Source organism: Rissa tridactyla, chromosome 2 (assembly GCF_028500815.1).
Source record: "Rissa tridactyla isolate bRisTri1 chromosome 2, bRisTri1.patW.cur.20221130, whole genome shotgun sequence".
In the NCBI taxonomy this organism is placed as follows: Eukaryota; Metazoa; Chordata; class Aves; order Charadriiformes; family Laridae; genus Rissa; species Rissa tridactyla.
Window position 1 is genome coordinate 97,327,347 of NC_071467.1, and position 18,533 is coordinate 97,345,879.

Below are 18,533 nucleotides of genomic sequence, written 5' to 3' on the forward strand. Positions count from 1 at the left end.
GAATAAGGTGTGACTGTGGGTTTGTGACTAGGCTTTATTTATGAGAATGAAGTCAAGTACATTGACTTATGTCAATTAATTGTCTCTTGAAATTGAAAGAAGGGATGGAAATTTTTATCAGCTGCATTCGTTTTTGCCTTTTCAGATCATTACTATCTCATCTTTACATAATGCTAAAAAGGGAAAATAATAAAGCTAACATCAACAGACAAGCAACACAGATTATATAAAATGTCACTTTATCTGTAGCTTACCATAACAGCCCCTTTTTTGATGGATTTGACAGCTTTCAACACAGACTAGCTCAATATAAAGCCAAAGATAACACTAAGCTCATTCCGTTCCCAAGAAAGCAGCTACTTGATAGTATCTGATCCTTGTGAGAATAACGAATCCTGGGGTTTTTTGTTCGTATTTATTAGGCATTTTCAGTGAGTTTCTGGAAGCCAGGAGGATGGTTTCCAAAGTTATTTCTCTTGGCTTCTTGTTTTTCCAACAGAGATTGTAACTTTATTTGGGAATAAGTATTTTACAAAGACAATAACTTTCATGGAAGAGGAGGGTGTTGTTAGCTGTGTGTTGACCTTGAAATTTATACCAAACTAAGTAACTGGCTCTATAATGGATACAGAGGCATACAGATTTCTAATACTAGTTATGAAAGGCTTGTCTTGGGTAGACAAGGCTTGTCTTGGTGGCCAAGAGGTTTTTAGTTTACTGTAAAGAGCGAAAATTGCAAACAGATGCCAAGAAAAAAGCCAAAGTCTTTGTATGTTTCTTCACTGAAAAGTTCAACTGCAGTCTGTGGCTAATGCAGCCAATGTCAATGGGAAAGGAGTAAAGTCTTGTGCTGGAACAAGGAAAGGCCGGGTTAGAGGATACTCGAGGTCCGTTGATCAGTTGGTTCAAAAATGTCCAAATTTTTTCTACAATAATCAAAAGAATTGGCAGAAGCTATGGAAGGCTGGAAAAGCACAGCGTGACAGCTCTTTAAAAACAGGTATTAAACATCAGTCAGTCTAATTTCTGTGTTTTTTTGTACAATGAACTCATGGACAAGCTTGTACCTGACAGAAGAGAGAGGAGTAATAGCTAACAAACTTTCAAGAACAGTCATATCAAGCAAGTCTAAATTCTTTCTGCAAGATGACAACAGCATGCTTTAAAATAAATGATAGATACCATATTTTGACTTTGCAACAACTTTCACTGTCTTGCGTGACACTTTCCCTGGAAATTAAAGTTAAACTTCTAAAAAGCAGGTGCATGGATGATTAGAAACATATACTTGGAGGAAATGTTTTTTATGGCTTCTTGCTTACTAAGTTGTTCTTTCTCAGATCTGATGCTACTCAGAATTTTTGTTGTTCACCGAGATTGTGAAATAAAGGTGATCATTAGATTGGCTTCAGTCAGTCTTTTGCCAGCCTTTTGGACCTTCAGCCAATTTCTGAGTATCTAGCATATATTTCATCAGCTGATTAGGAACACGGAGAGTAAGAGCTTCCTGGTCATGAAGTATTCATGGTTACGTAGTGACAGATGTTTCAGTTCTACAGTAGCTTTGCCCAGTCTAACTCGTGGCTCCTTCTTGCATTTTTCTGTTTGAAGCTGTTTCCAAGGCTTACTAGATTTGTGCAGAAAATGATCTGTCATTAGATTTACTTTTGGTTGATGAAACATGCTGAAATAACTCAGTAGATGGCCATAGAAATTCTGTCACAGAAGTAAAAGGCAGCAGCAAGAGCAGGAAGCATGTCTAAGTTACTACTGTAACACAGTCATCTAAAAAGCAAGTACTTCTAGAGGTATATTACCTAATACCTTTTAAGGTTAAGGTAAGGCAGTATTAGTATCATTATGTAAAGTTTTTACGATAAGATCTTATCTTGCTTATGGCTCTGGTTTGCTATATTCAAGAAAGATTGGTTCCATCTGAAATATGTTAAGTAGTTGGGTAGACGATTCTTTACATTTTTATATTGCAAGTATAGACTACCTCCACAAGTGATTCATCCTTGTATAACTGTCCAGAGTGAAATGAGTTCATAAAATACGCAGCGTTTGGGGCTAGGAAAGAAGAACAGTTTGAAATACCTTTATATACTCTTGCATCTTTCAATGTGCAGATGAAACCATTTCATAATAGTAACTTGTTATTTATGAATTTGAATACCATATGCTAAAAAGTATTGGCTTACAGATTAAGGATGGTAAATGTGTTGCATAAAAATGTGTTTAATAAATATATAAATTCATTCTGTCTGAATCTGCAGAAATTGAGGTACCACAAAATCATTCCTTAAACATGTTTGCCAAAGGGAGTAAAAAGAGGATTGTATGCAAGTTTTTTAGTGTCCAAATGAACTCTCACGTTCACCAGTGCTGAGTTCTCGTGCCTTGCTCGGGATATAAAGTAAGTTTTACTGGAATTAAGAAGCTGAATGGTATAGTCTGAGGGTCAAAATAGCACAGCAGTGGAAACTTGAATTTAGTGATGGCATCCATCAATTTCACAACAAATACAGGAAAAAATATCAATTTTATATTGACACTGACCACGAGAATTCAGGTCTGGCTCACAAGGCAGGTGGGAAGCTTCACAGGTCTCAGATCTGCTTCAAAACTTTGCTTCCCTGGAGTTTTGTGTATGTGTAAATATAAATAGATATAGATACACGGGTGTGGTCTGGATGGATACCACTGTAAATTTGTGAAATCTTCAGATGTATAAACCTTAAACATTTTAAGTGCTCTTGCATACCTAATATTTACCAAAGACTTATTTTAATATTGAAATAAATTCAGCCTTCACATAACTAAACCAGAATTGTTTCTGGTTTCATTTAGATCTTCCTACTGTGTGCTCTAAGGTACAAAGTGGTAATTCATTGACCTGTTAAGTATATTCTTTGAGGATTCCAGGTGTCATCAAGACTCAGTGTATATACCTGTTTGCAGCATTGAAAAGTATTGAGAATCTACTGACGCTCTTGCTTGTTGATGTTATTACCTTCAAGTATCATGAAATAAGCGTGTAATTCTATTTCAAGAAATGATTGTTCCTACCTTTTTCACGTTTGTATTACAGATTGTACTCTCTTTCATCATGAAAAGTAGATTTTTCTTCCTTTTGCTTTAAGACTATTTACAGAGACATTCTCTTTTGTTGTTTGCTGTACCCATAGTGTATAGGGGCAGAACAAACCTCTCCAGTCTCTTTTCTTCTAACCTCAAGGGTTTTCTCTTACAATGTAAACCTAGCATATTATTTAATATTCTGTGATGCTGAGAAACTGAAGGTTAGAAGCTTTCCTGCTTCTTTATATTAAGCATCTCTCTCAGAAGAAGGCAGAGAGTGTGTGTGGTGTCCCTGTTGATACTGCTACAACAGTGGCATTTATGTACCCCAAGTGTGTGTGCGCACTAGGAGAAAACATCTTAAGGGTTGTCCAGTTGGGTTTTTTTAGTAATTTATCTTTCAGAGAGAAAAGCTCTCAAAGATGATAGATTTATGGATGAAAACATTAGGTATGCCATGTGAAGTAGCCTGCAAGTTTCTTCCTAGTGTGCATCGCTACCAATGTTTGGAGAACTGCTTGCAGGAGCTGCCTTATGCTCTGTGCCGTCCTCTCCTGGTTGAGGCTTATAAACCTGCTAAAAATAAAAAACCAAACACGTTCTGCTGTGGATCTTGGCAATTTCTTGCAATAGTAGAGTTTGTTTATTATTATTAGATATTTGTGTGTACATTTGGTTTTTCTATTTGATGTATTGTACTCTTAGATAGTTTAGAAAGGATGTGTATCACTTTCATTTGCACAGCTGAGAAGCTAGCAATTAGGTAGCAAATATGTGGTTATTTTCTCTTGATGGTTTCTCTTTGAAACCTTGTGCATTCATGACTGCACTGAGATTTGAAATCTTTCCACCATTCTTCTAGGCACATGGTAGAAATTTTTTATATATATAATTTTTTTTTAAAGTTAGTATTCCTTCTCTTTCAGTGCAGCAAGACTATGTAGTAAATATTTACAGAATACTGTTAATCTCTATAAAATGGAAGACTGAAGCAGCGCAGTGAGGTAGATAATGGAAAAAAAAATTCGTTATAACAGTAGTAGAATTGCCCAATGGTCATAGCATATGCTGCTGAGTTTAATTCAGGCTTTGTTAAAATGGGAACTGTATATGTGATAGATTTTAAAATTGCTTCTAAAAGTCCCTTTTTATTTAAAAAAATAAAGTTTAGGATGAAATGTTTTGACTTTATTTCTGGCAAGAAAACTAAAGCAATAGAGGCCATTTAAAAATCAGCAGCACAGTGCTTTTGGACAATGGAAGGTGGCAGAAACTTTGTAAGGGCAGATGCGCACGTAGCTTTGACTACTGAGTCATGCATATTTCTAAGCTTTAACAGGATTAGTTTCATTCAAGCTCAGGGAAACTGGTCATATGACCATTTTCAGGACTTTGATTTACAATACAACAAAATATGTTTTCAGCTCTTTGCATCAGAGATCTCTCCCAAACAAGTCCTGATAAGTTTTGAAAGCTTTATCAAAATGCTACTTCTGAGAAGGAGGCTGGTGAAGTAAAGAGGTGTTTTTTCTTGCTTTTCTCTTATAGATGAAGTCATGGGGTCACATTTGGTATGCAGATCTTTTGTCATCTCTCTTCATGCTTCTGTTGAAATTGCAGTTTTCCAGTTCTTTTATCAGTAGCTTAAATATGTTTGTATCTAAACTTTAATATCCTGTTTTTTTACTGTGCCTTCTCTAAGAGTACGTGATATTTGGAGCACTCGGTTGCCTCCGTCCTGTTGTTCTTTTTTTTTTTTTTTTTGAAATCTGCTCACCTCAACAGAGAGTGTGTCAAACTGATTATTTTTTTTTCTTCCAGTCTAGGGATCCCCTTTATGATGCTTTTTTCTCATGGCTGTCAAAATAAACAACAACTTCCCTAATCTTCGTATTGTCTTCCAGATGCATGGGTATCGAGATGCAATGGAGATCTTTACAGCTCGTGGTTGACAAAGCTCGTGCATTCAATGATGTAACTGTTCTAGAAGTTGTGCTGTAATTTTGAGCACACAATCCTTTATGTTTCTTCTGAGCAAGAGTAGATGACGTTGTGGTAGAAAATCATACCAGCCACATGGAGTTCATTTACTTCAACATTTCCAAATATACTAGGAACATTCAAGGTGTTTCATTACTGCAAAGAATTTTTTGTTGACAAACTGTGTCCATAACCAAGTTGGTTAATAATGAAAGTTGTAATTTAATGTTGTATTTTGTGATTTTGCATTTCAATGACTCATTTGAATAGGGGAGGGAGGATGTCTTTGGTTGGGTACCTCTTCTAAAACATGCTGTGGGAGACAGGCAGTGCTTCTGCTATGAGTGTTTCCTGTTTGGTTTAGAATTTCTTTAGGTGACCATGGTCAAAAACTTCAATGTTTAAACTGTGTAGCATGGATATAAAAGAATTCAACTCTTATTTTGGCATACCAGGAAACGGTTGGGAAACAACTGCATAATTCTGTTGTAATAAAGCTAAGATGGAGTTAAAATTTCAAGCATATTCAACTTTCAGGATTTTTACTCATTATTTTGCTATGAGCTGAAAATATTTTGATAGATTTCTAGTTAATAATGTGTGTTACTAACTTCTTTGCCATCCAGGCTATGGGAAGAGAACCATGCAACTTTGGATGGCCTGTATTGTCTGTGTCAAGAATTGACCAAGGCTCCCATATATGATAACCATTCTCTTAAGAATAGAAGGGTGTGAGACTTGAGCACTGCTAGTCAAACCTCGGGTGAAAGGCAAATAAGTTTACTTAAGTCTTCCATTATAGTGCAATAGCATAAGACAGATGGAGAAGAAAAACAAATGATAAAGTGTCCTTATAGCAACCTTGCTTTTGATTTTGCTTTTTGTGTTTTCAAGTTTGCAGACTCTCACATTTGTATGATACTCAGGACACGTTTTAAAAGTTTCTATGTCTGAATCTAGCTACTTGTAACTTCTGTCCTCCTTTTTGCCTTCATTGAAATAGGTATGGACTTCGAGTCAAGCCTCTTAAAAAAATAAAATAATAATAATTTTTTTTTAAATCCTTTTAAATAGAGAAATTTGGGGAAAGTTCAGTCTTGGTCTTTTACTGATTTCAGTCCTCCCCTGTAAATAATTGAATCTTTATATGTCATAGAATGGTTCAGGTTGGAAGGGACCTTAAAGATCTCATCTAGTTCAACCCCCCTGCCATGGGCAGGGACACCTCCCACTAGACCAGGCTGCTCAAAGCTTCATCCAGCCTGGTCTTGAATGCTTCCAGGGATGCAGCAGCCATAACTTCCCGGGGCAGCCTGTTCCAGTGACAGATATTGGGGCAGATATCACCAGCACTGAGATGTAAAAGCTTTCAAATGTACATTTCTGTAGCCCACAGGTGGATGGTGCTGAGTTGCACACATCTGATTGTATTGGACTGACTTAATGATATACTTTCAGAACTTGTTCTTTGTAAGAATACATACCCGAGAACAGTGTAAGTTTTCAATTTTCTGTCTTAACAGAGATTGCTTGCTTCTTGCTGACCCCCTAAACGTGACACTTTTTTTTTTTCTGTTGACAACACTATTCTATTGAACATTAGGTGTAGTTGAAAACTTATTAGCTGCCTTTGACAAGACAACAAAACATTTGCTGGATTAAGTATTATGTCTGAGGTGATGCAAACTATAATGGGTAGTATCTTGTATATGCATTTATTTTGCAGATGACTGGAAATAAACTCTTTGCCTATTAGGTAAATGTCTACAAGTGTCAAGTCTTCAGGACAGACAGTATTTTCTATACAAGAAATACAACTTACCTTTCAATAGGAGGAGGGGAAAAATTATCTGCAATTCTGTCTTGAATAGCCACATAAGAACACTGTTTCCCATTATGCTGTGCCAAAAGGTGGACTGCACTGTCAACTGGATTAGTAATCTGTTACGATGGGTAATTATTTACCCTCTGCCTGTTTTTGATTAGTTTTCAATTCAACTGGTGAGGGAAAAACAGGGCTTCATTGATAGTGGCAATACAGACTTGGGTGGATCTTGATCAGTCATAAAATGGCACCCATTTCTGAAGTGGTTATGGGTCTGAATTTTCAAAGCTGTAAATAGGGAGTAGAGTTTCTAAGGAAATCTAAATTTTAGAAAGGGATGCTATAGAGATACCAGATTATTTATGGACAAACTAGATAATCAGATTTCCTTGGAAAAAATACTGTGTCCCCTTGCAACTCAGCTGACCGAAGATAGTTTTTCGTTTTGTCACTATTTCCACCCCAAACCTGGTTTAATGCTTTTTTTCACTTGTTAGTTATGTGTTTTGGCTGTAATGTAACTTTGTGTGTTACAAATTTGATAGTGCTGTTTGTTTGTTTGTAATCTCTTTGTTCAACTAGATCTCAGGATTTGATATGATGGCTGTCACCCTGCTAATTCTGACTGAGGGAGAATGGAGGCTAGGGACACTTTTCTTTTTTTAAAAAATTCTGGTTCATCTACATGCATTTTAAGAGAATCTTGGTGGGGTTTTTTTTAATGTGGCACCCTTATGCTCTTTCATCCTGCCTTATGTTGCCTTGTATTTTGAGGGAGCTAGTTTGTTTGGTTTTTTCGTATTCCAGTGTTGTTATAAGTCAAAAGCCCTTTCGGAGGTCAACAATTTTGACATCAGTGCAGCTAAAAGTGGCTCTTGGATGCGCAGGTACAGCTCCTGTCGAAGTTGGCCCTATGCTGGAGTCGGCCTTGCAGAGTCCTGGGTTTGTAGGGAGTGGAGGAGGCCAGTGTAACAATAGAGATTTTCTGTGGCTATTGCCAGGGTGAATAGCTAACTGTGTAGATAATGGGAAAAAAGTTCAGGGGAACGTAAGTCCTGTCATACTCTGTTTATGTAGAAAAGAAAGCAATAAAAGGTGCAATATTTTAATTGTGTCTAATGTTTAAGTGATTGATGTGGAAAAAAATAGAAGCCTATTTTTCTGTGCAGCTGTAGCTTGAATTCATCCCTTAATTACCAAAGTTCAGACTGAAGGCAGGATTATCTCATGATTATTATTATTCTTTTAATCTTTCCCATATATATTTTTGGTGCTGTTTTCACCAGTGAAACAAAACCGATTTTTGTAGGCCCATGCATTCTTGGTAATTTTTCCTCTAATGATGATGATTAGAGACGTATTTGTTATATAACTTCCTCTCGTCTGTACGCTGTGTTTTGAAAATTGTCATCAAGGGGCTTTTTAAAATGTGATCTTTTTAAGTAAAAGAAAGGAATTGTCATGGTTATCATGGTTTCCGGCAGCACTGCGCACCCTCCTAAACTGAAGAGGTAACGCGTGCCAGCATTCCAAATTCTAAGCAATGCCTTACAATTTCTGAAACATAAATGCACCGTTGTGTAACTGCAGCATCACCATAACCAAAGATTCTCGGTCATATGCTCTTCCTGTGATTTTTTTTTTTTGTAACTGTATAACCATTTTTTGAATTTTTGATGAAAATGTAGTCTGGATATGTAATACAAAAAATTCATTTTTCGTCAGAGAAGACTGCTCCTAATTTATTTCAAAATCACATCCAAGATTTTTAATATTTTATGTGTGAAGTAAGAATAGTATGTAATCTGGTTTGTGGGGTATCTGAGCTAAGCCACGTTAAGGAAAAATACTTTGAGGGGAGAGCCTTATGAGCACTGCCTAATAAAAAAAGAATTCAGAACCCTTCCTTACCTTTTTCTTGCTTCTAAATGATTTTCAGACGCTTCCAGCTCTCTGCCAAATAGACACATGCTGTAACTGCGTGTCATCGGGTGATAACCCGCCGGGAAGATTTCTCTCTTTCTCTCACCCCTTTATTTTAACAGCATGTGGTACCTTCCTGAATACATGCGTGCGTTTCTGGTACAGCCCAGCTGCTGGTAGCTTGTGTTCAGGTTCTGGAAGGGCGCTGAGTTGAAGTATCCATGTGTATGCATCTGTGTGCGAGTGACCCATTGAAAACTGGCAGTCGCGGTATTACTGCTTTGAAAAAGCAGCCTTCTAGCATCGGTCTTTGTTCTGCATCAATGAAGATGCACATCCGTGGAGCTGCTTGGTAACTGGAGCTTTCACTTGACCAGTACAGTGTTTCTTTTTACTTGCTTATTTCTTACTGCCATGTCATCTCCGGGAGCCACTGAGAATACTCAGAAGAATTCATGTAGGTGGAACTTTATTATCGTATTTATTATTTGTCAGCTTAATTTGCCGAGCTAATGTAAAATGCAACATGCAATTAAAGTTAGCTTAATTAATTTCCTGAGCTACCACCATTGCCTGATTTGTAAAGGGTGTGCTATAAATGAGAGGTTAATTATCAACTTGATTTAGCAAATTTGAAAGAAATAGTGACTTAGTGTCTATTTTGTCAGAGCTTTTGTTTATTGCTTTGTTTTTGTGTGTCGCTTTGCATTATTGTCAAGGTAATATTAACTGGAATTAGTAAAAGAATACAAATACACAGATACCTTGTTAGCTAAAATTCAAGCAGACTTGTGTAAGGGTGGGGTGGTATTGGGGATGAGGGGAGACAGAGAATTATTATCTGAAGATAAAAGACAAATACGGAATTCATTAGTATTGATGTAGTCATGCTAATTCTTAGTTTCCTTCAGATAAAATAATAAATAAATGATAAAACTATCTATTTTTCAATGAAGCAATTAGTGTTACTTACATCAAAATGGGCACCTATGTCATACGAAACAATGTTCTTAATAATGCAATTGATAACGTTTTTATGCCATTAATTTGTAACTAATGATATTTAGAACTGTACATTAATTGAAATAGAAATAAGACGTGAATTTCTGCTCTGATTCTTTTTGTGTTCTTTTATATAACCACTGAAAGAGGCTTTTTTCTGTTACCGTTCATGTGGATTTTTTTGGTTGATGTCCAGAACAAAAAGATAAGAGTAAATTGAACTATTATATTATTTTAATAACCTGTTGGAGCATGCCTTTATCAAGGGTCCACCTATGAGTTGTTATTCTGACTGCTAAATTTGATGTTCGGATTAAATAACAATGTAAAGTTCAGTTGACTGTTTTGATTTAAATAATGCATCTGGTATGGGAGAACTCTTTATGTTTGTATTGATTAGAAATACTTCACTTACCAAAATAGTTGTTTGCTATAAATCTAGACAGAACCATTGACTGTTTACTGAAAAATGGCAAAATTTACCCTCTGTTCTGCTAAATGTGGTGTGACCACTTTGCACTCAAAATTGTCAGCTTTGCAAGCAGTATATATACTACTGGTATAATCCATTTTGTATCTTTAACTACTTTGTAAATATTGACAGAAGTTGTCTTTTTTTTCTTGTTGTTTCCTGAAATTGAAATGGAAGTATGGTGAATTGGGGGCACAGCTGTGAATCTTTCTTCTTTTCCTTATTTGCAATCATATCCTGGACAGTAGAATATGTATGCAAGGTGGGGGCCAACCTTGAAATTATACTTCTCTAAGGAAGTAAGAATATGGAATTGGAGAATATTTCTGAAATGCGAGCTTTAGCAGTATCAGTCCTCCAACTACTGCTGGGAAGAAGCAGCAGTAAGTAGAAGCTTTAGTATCAACATTAATTTTGGAAAGGTTAGCACCTCTATAGTAACGAGGATTATTCTAATGGGGTTTTTAAATCACATTTTCTTCCTTAGCTTGGTGACAGCAAAAAGTAATGCAAAACTAAAGATAGGCACCTTGTTTTAATGATAATCTGTTTGGTCACTATCTATGTAGTCTGAGGTTAATGACAAATTAAGAAATACTCATCTACCTTTTTTAAAAAAGATTGCTTCTCTCTAACAAGATCAGATATAATACTTTCTAGGGTGCTGAAAGACCAAATTCTGTAGGCTCTTGCGGCCTGTCACTGCATCTTGGTGTGAATGAATTTTTGAGCAGTTTTATAATGACAGTATTCTTTGGCATGCTGCTTCTATTTTATTGTATGTTAGAAATGTAAATCTAAGTGCAGACATTTCATCAGTTTGATTTGTAGCAAAATAAAGGTACAGTAATAGATTTTATGCTTTTTATATTTCTCCACATGGCACTGTTTCTTTCTATAGTGGTACTATAAACGTAATACTATTCTGGTCCTTACAGTGTTCAGAAATAGTAGAATTGTTTCAAAAGCTGCAGTAGAAATAATTTATTCCTTCCTTATAGCACGTCCTTACATAAATCTCAATCCCTCCTTTCATAGCAGTGTGTTATTAAACTACTTGTTCTGCTTAGGTTTTAATGATGCAGAGAAAGGGCAAAAGGCTGAGGTGTGCATGTGGGCATGTTAAGAATTCCAAATGTTTCTCTACTCCTGGTCACTAAATGGAATAAAAATGTGGATATTCTGGGAAACAGTTCTGCCTGTTTTATTTGTGAGCGTTAGGTGTGCCGTGTTAAATTGTATCAAGGCATTAGAGCTGAAACAGTACAAACATAATTCTTCAATTTTATAGCTAGTGTGGCTTCCTTTTGGTGATTTATTTATTTTTACTGAACAGGTGAAATAATATTTTTTTGGAAAATGGCATTGAATAATAAAAATAATGAAATACTTTAAAGTGTATGTATGTAATATTTCTAAATTGCGTTATTTCCCATAGAGTGTGTGAGTTAAGGCTGAAAGAGGTTAAAAGGCAGTTTTGACTAATTGAACACATTGTTTCAGTGTTCATCACTTGGGGTGCTCCTTGGATTAAGGTGAAATAGAAATCTTCTGGAGGCATCACTCAACCCTTTTTTCCTTTTATGTCGAAGCCAACTAATGCTATTTTGACATTACATAAATGAGACTTGGTCAAAATGTAGTTTGCCATGTCTCATTTTAAATCAAACAGAAATGGTGCCATTTATAGGAATAGGTTTCTGTCTTAGATTATTATGTAATCAGTCCGGACCTCATGCGCCAACATGTCCATTGGCTCAGGAGGGTTTTAACTTGGATCGTAATCTTAAATCCTCATAGATTTATTATCTTTTCTCCTGTTATTGAGCATTAAAGGGAACAACCCACGCTTCATCGAGAAGACAACTAAAAATACATCAGTTGGGTTTTCAGTGTATCTTGTGCATTCACATGGGTAGGAAATGGATCTGGTGGTACTTGATAAATTCAGGTTTTGTGGCCCACTAGTAATGTGTGAATTGCAGTTTTGCAGACTCAGCTGTCCTAAGCCTTAATCATAGGTGTAATGTAACATTTTTAAAGTCTGTTTAACCAGACAGCAGAATTAAAAGGGTGGGCTTTTCACCTTTGTTTTAAAGAGCCCTAGTTAGTTGTCTGTGCCGTTAGTCTTGTGTACAGGGTAGCTTGTGGCACTTGCTGGAGAGCAGGGTCCTCAGGAAGCGCCTACAGTGTCAGTTTCTGACTCTAAAACCCGATGTGACTGGAGGAAGGCTAGCCACGTTAGGGGTTTGGGTGACACATGTATTTTCCCTTTTTGCTTGTTGGTACATATTTAGAGGGTTTTGCTGCCAATCACTTAGTATCTGGTTCTCATCACACCCAAACGTGTTTTGGATGCAAAGCTGTGGGAAGACTTGACAGAATAGAAAGCCAAGTCCTTGGTTTTCAGCACATTTGGGGAACCATAACTGGCATGAAAGCTTCCGTTAGTTACAGGATGGAAAGAAGTCTAGCAGAAGTAGTTCCCCCTCCCCCTTCTCCCCACCTCCCACTAGAGTTCAGGGTGCTTTTGTACCACTGAAGATTTCTCCTGCATGTCACTGATTTTTCAGTCTAGTTGTCTTAAAATTCATGAAGTAAAACTGAATTTGGTATATGGAAGAACTGTGGACTAATTCTACAACAAAAGAGAAAACAGAAAAGGTTTTATCTAGCACAGACCAAAAGGAGGATATATTTTATGTCATATCTCGTATTTTGGAAACTTTGAGGATTTCTGAGTCAAAAGAAATCTGACTATTTTAGAAAGAAAGTTGTAAAATGCAAGACCATGTGTAAAGTTATTTTTAATGAAATATTAATAACATCGTGCACAAATTTCAGAATAGCCAGTATTGTTACTGTATAGTCCTCTTCAAGACTTCAGCTGAGGAGATAATCATCATAAGACGTTTTGATTTTAAGGTACTTTAAAAATAAACTCTTTTTGGATTGCCATTGTGAGTACTGTGGTAATTTTAACATGTATACTACTGCTTTTTGAATGAAAGATAGTCCAGTATGCTTCTGCAAGCAAGGTATTCTTTAAGTCTGATGCTTATGCTTAAGAAAGATACACATTTTATATATAATAAAATATGTGTGTGTATATATATATATAAAAAAATGGGTATCTTCCTTAAGCATAAGAAACATATATATATGCAATGTGTATCTTCCTTAAGCATAAGAATATATGTGTCTATATATATAAAATTTTAGGAAACACTTACTAGGTCTGATTCTGTTTTGACTTGAATGTTCTGTATATTGTTTAGGCAGCAGCACGAGTATGAAGGTTAACTTTTGAGAACAGGTGACTTTAACAGCAGTTGTGAGGATAGGTGACTAACAGCAGTAAAACACGCAGAAAATAAAAACAATTGTATGGATTTTGTCCTCTGGTATTTAATAGCAAGCCAAAAAGTTCTGCAAGTGACAGGTTAGAGAGAAAATTGTTTAGGACTAAAACAATCCCTGTCATTAAGTCGCACTTGGGAAATGAACTATTAAGACTAATTCAACTGTGAACAAGATAAATAACATCCAAGGATGGATCAATCATGAGATTTCCAGTGGGCAGCTGCAAATGAGAAGAGGTGTTAGAGAAACAATTAAGTTATGGGAAGAGAGCTTATGGCAAAGAGACTTCTACATGTAAACCTGTGGAAGGAATTAGAGAAAAAAAATACTGAAAGGCCAGTGTGTGTTGCGGTGGGGGTTTTGTTTTGTAGTAATTAGTATGTCTCCAGCTAGTAGTTAATTGTGTTAAACTGTTCTAGTATTAATTCGGCAAAGAGGCTTTCTTAAATCCTATCAGCACTGAAAATACTGTCTGCCTATGTTGTGATACTGTTCAGTCTTTTATTTTGTCTAGCGTCAGTTGTTTTCTGACTTACCCTAGTCATCAAATTACTGTGAAGGAGGAACATATGAGTATTTGAACAACTTTAACTGAAATCTGTTGGGCAGAGAGGTTTCTTTCATAAGCTGTTGGTTTTATGAGTTTCTTGGAAACTGCTCCTCTTCCATCTACAGAGGGTGAGAATTAATAGCTCTGTGGTATAAATTTAGTCATTGATGACTAACCCGAAACTTTGTTATATAAATGTCAATTTTGCCATGTTCTGTTAGTTGGATCCCTGTTCCAGTGATGCCCTTACCCGTCGTTCTTAGTTGCTAGTTTGATATAGAAGGCAATATGTCTGCCGGCTGCTGGCAAAGGCTACTGTAAAGAGTTCTGTATAAAGCCACAGGATTGTGTATAACCATTAACTTGGTTCAAAATAACAAGTCTGAGAAAAATGTGGGAAAGCTTTTTGATTTTATCATTGCCAGAAGACTTAACCACATCCCAAGTCCCGAACCCAATTTGGATTCCTCACAGATGACGGAAGCTCCAAATACCACTTACTGACTTTAAAATGCCCTGACCTCTAACTCAGTCTGGTCATTTCTGTGATGAATGTGCTTTTTTGTATTCTGAGCATAGGGGACAGGGTAAAATTTGATAAAAATAATGAAAATATGTCTGACCTGTTCATTTCCTTGTTAAAAATCAAATATTCCATTAAAAAAAAATCTCTTATCTAAGGCAAAAATATGCTGTTTTACCCTTGATTTTCAATCCTATGCAGTATGTGATGTTTTCTCAGTTCTATGTTTTACTGAGCTCTGTGGAAAGCGTTAGATAACTTGCATAAACATGAAGTTTCTGTACAACGTAGCATTGTTTTTAGAAGTGCCTGCCTTTTTTCTGTAAGTATGAGTTGCTGACTTCCCTCTCCATTTGTAAATGGAGCGTTAGTGGACATCACTGTGATCTCTTATGTCATGACCTAAAAAGAAAATTTAAAAAGCTGCATGCCTTCCCTTCCAGAGCTTTGGACAATTGCCAGAACTTTGCATTAAAGCCCACAAGCAGTGGTACTAGGACAGTTTTTGCCTTAAAAGATAGGTGGAGTTATATGCGGATCACCGAGCTAGCATCATTAGCAGGATGGAGACAGATTTGCTCTGACAATATAATGCGCTTTGCAAGCTTCTATTTTAAGAATTCTTTGCGCTGTGACTTTTTTAAGACTGTATTGGACAAGTATTTTGTTTCTCTTAGGAGTCTTACACTTCAGGAGGCTCCAAGTTCATACGCACATTGTTAAATTCTGCAAGTCAAAAGGCTTGCATGCTTAGAGAAGTATTTTTCGTGACTACTTTTTAACATAGCTCTTTTATATTTCGTAGTTCAGCTGCTTCATATGGTTCTTTTGTACTGTTACCCCTTGGATAGGTGCAATCCAGTCTGTGTAACACTTGAGAAATAATTTATTGCATGACTTCTTATTTCATCTCTTTACAAAAATCTTGGAGTGATCTGAAAAATCTAGTCTTGCATTCATTTTCAGGATGAGTGGAGCAGGGGCAGTGAAAGTGCAAATGGCAGGTCTGGGTGCTGCCTTACTTGATAAGCCTCAGATCTGACCTCCAGATCCCTTCTTGAATGAGAAGATAGCTCAGTTCCTGGGCTCTGACGGTTATTCTTTTTTTTTTTCTTTTTTTTTTTCTTTTTTTTTTTTTCTTTCCTCTTAGCATTGAAATAAGGATATCATTTGTAATGACTGAGTAGTTGAGCAGCTTGTGTTTTGGGAGGCAGGGAAGGAATGGTATTCATTTGCTCTATCAGTTTATGTAACCTCGGTGACTCAGTGGATGTATATTATACTTCCAGTATCGCTGATTTGACAAGTTGACTGCTGCCTTTCTCTCAAATCTGTCAAATCTGTTCCTATAGGTGAATAAAGGTGAAGGGTGAAATCTTTTCAACTACCTAGAACTTTGGAAGAATATTTAAAACAAAATTAAAAGTGAAATGCCCTACGTTGATGTCTCTCTTTAAATGTGAGCAGAACTCACTATCTCCTGATCTAATCACAAGAGATATTTCCAAATAGAGAATCATCAGATGTGACCTATACTATGATAGGGTGGTTCACTGTAAATATGTGTTCTTCGTTTTACCTCGGGATTTAGGAATAGCATTTCTTGATTTAATTTCTAAATACATCTTACTACATGTGCATGCTTATAAAATACAATCTCTCTCAGGCTTTTTTCTGATTTTTTTTTTTCACCCCCTAGGCTGAGTATCATCATTCAATTTACTATTTAGAAACCATTAAACTGGTGTTAGAAAAAGCAGGCCATCAGTCTTTAATAGCTGCTGATATGATTACAGTTTTCACTTTAAAAAATGGATTATAATAGCAGTATGCAAGTATATAATTTCTGACCTATTTTAAATGGTAAATGAAAACTGCTACCTTGCAAACTTCTTCAGCAAAATGCAATTCATTCTAATCCCCTAATACTTATGGTGCTCATATGTGAAATTATTCGTAATATAGTGAATACAATGCACTTATACATCTGTCTGTTAAAATTGATGTAGGAGTTTTGCGTCTCTCTAGATATTCTAATGTATAAAATTAATTCATAAAAATAAATTAATGAAATATATATACACATATATTTGAAACAGATTAATGTTGAAAAAAAAATCTCTTGTTCTGAATATATATAGACAAATTAGCATTTTACAGGGAACCTGATAGTTTGGATTTTTAGTGAAAGAAAGGAGGTAATTAATGCTTCATGAAAATCTGTAATGTTGTATATATTTTGTGGTTGGTTGTGAAGAACGTATTTCTTTCTTGAATAATGCACCAGATTTACCAATTTTATTATGAAAATACAGTTTTGATATATTATCAAGTCTCAGTGCCTTTTTTTTTTCTTCCTTCTGGACTTTATGGTTAGTTTCATCTCTGTGATGCAGCCACTGTTTGATGTTGATACTGCGTTTACTGCATATATAAACACATGTATTGTCAAGGGAACTCGTTTAATAAATAAGACACGCATGAAAAATAGTTTAAAAGGAATAATATCAGCAAGCAGGTTTCAAAATGGGAGGCTTTTTACCAAATGTCTACAGTTTTCATAGAGCATGAAAAGCTAATAATGATGTTACTTTGATTCCTTATGGATGTTTCAGTTCTCTTTAGCCTTGGATAGTCACTGTTATAAACAGATTTAAAAGTTTGTAAGAGAATCACAATAGGTTGAAGTTCAATGCTCGCCGAACACCTTCTTGGTATATCATTCATTCAATCCAGAGAGAAAATACTTGTACCAATAGAACAGGTATGCCCCCACGGTATTTCTTGGTTGATTCCCACCCCCAGCTCAAGCCTTGCTTATAATGTCTAGTATATTCAGGAACAGATATCGAGGGTGGTGTGCGTACCAGATGCTGTCCCTGCTGTGTTTCTGTTGGAAGAACTCATAGCCATGATGCTCGTCATGTTCCAAAGGTCTATTGTTAGCCAAGCTCCAGGACAGATCAGATTGTTGCTGTGGCGCTAAGGTCTTGCGAGGAGTTTTTTCTTTAACTGCCCTTCTTGCCTGTCTCGTTTGTGTTTTAAAAGGCATCCCAAAGTCTGAGCATCAAATGTTTAGATCCCATAATATTCTTTGTAACACACTTCCGTCAAATTTAGTCCTTTATTTCAAAAATAAATTTTGGTCTTCATGACTCAGAACTAAATTTTCCCTGCACGAAACTGGTGTAATCAAATGTGGTAACATCTGTTGGAGTCTACAGCATCAGCTAAGAGATGAGAAATATTCTGCCTCAATCTCTGTTGAAAGCTTAAATCTTAAACTTCAAAATTTTATTTCTGTGTTAGTATCAAATAAAAATATTGTTGATTGCTCTAAAAAGGAGGGAATAAATCTCTTTGCCCATGGAAATTGGATGCTGTTGGGGCTGACAAAGCAGATGTATGATGACAGGAAGAAAGAGAAGGAAACAGGGCAGATATAATGGTGCCCTGAAGGCAATGTTTTCCCACTGTCATGCCGAATGTGTTGTGAACAAATAATACATATTTAATAAAGGCCATATTGTGTTCTAATGATCTCCTCTAAAATTAGTGATTGTTCAGCTTTTGAGAGGCACGTTATGCAAGCTTAGATACAAAAGTGAGGAAAAATTGGATCAGTACACCTTTGCCTACCGTTTATTTTAATGCTTTAAAACTCAACAGTTCTACTATTTCAGAATCAGTGTGCGGTTCTGTAGGGACTTTTTGAATTATTATAGATACGGATGGCTGTACCTGTTGTAAAGGTATAGCTTGTGATTTTCGTTGCTATAGAAAATGGCACCTAGTGCTGTTTGAAGAAATAGAG

General features: G+C 36.1%; 1 protein-coding gene across 3 annotated transcripts in view; it reads left to right on the forward strand.

The window, feature by feature from the left end:
• The window catches only part of DTNBP1 (dystrobrevin binding protein 1), a 71,404-nt gene that overhangs the window by 32,285 nt on the left and 20,586 nt on the right, over nucleotides 1-18,533 (forward strand). The gene's annotated exons all lie outside the window — the stretch shown is intronic.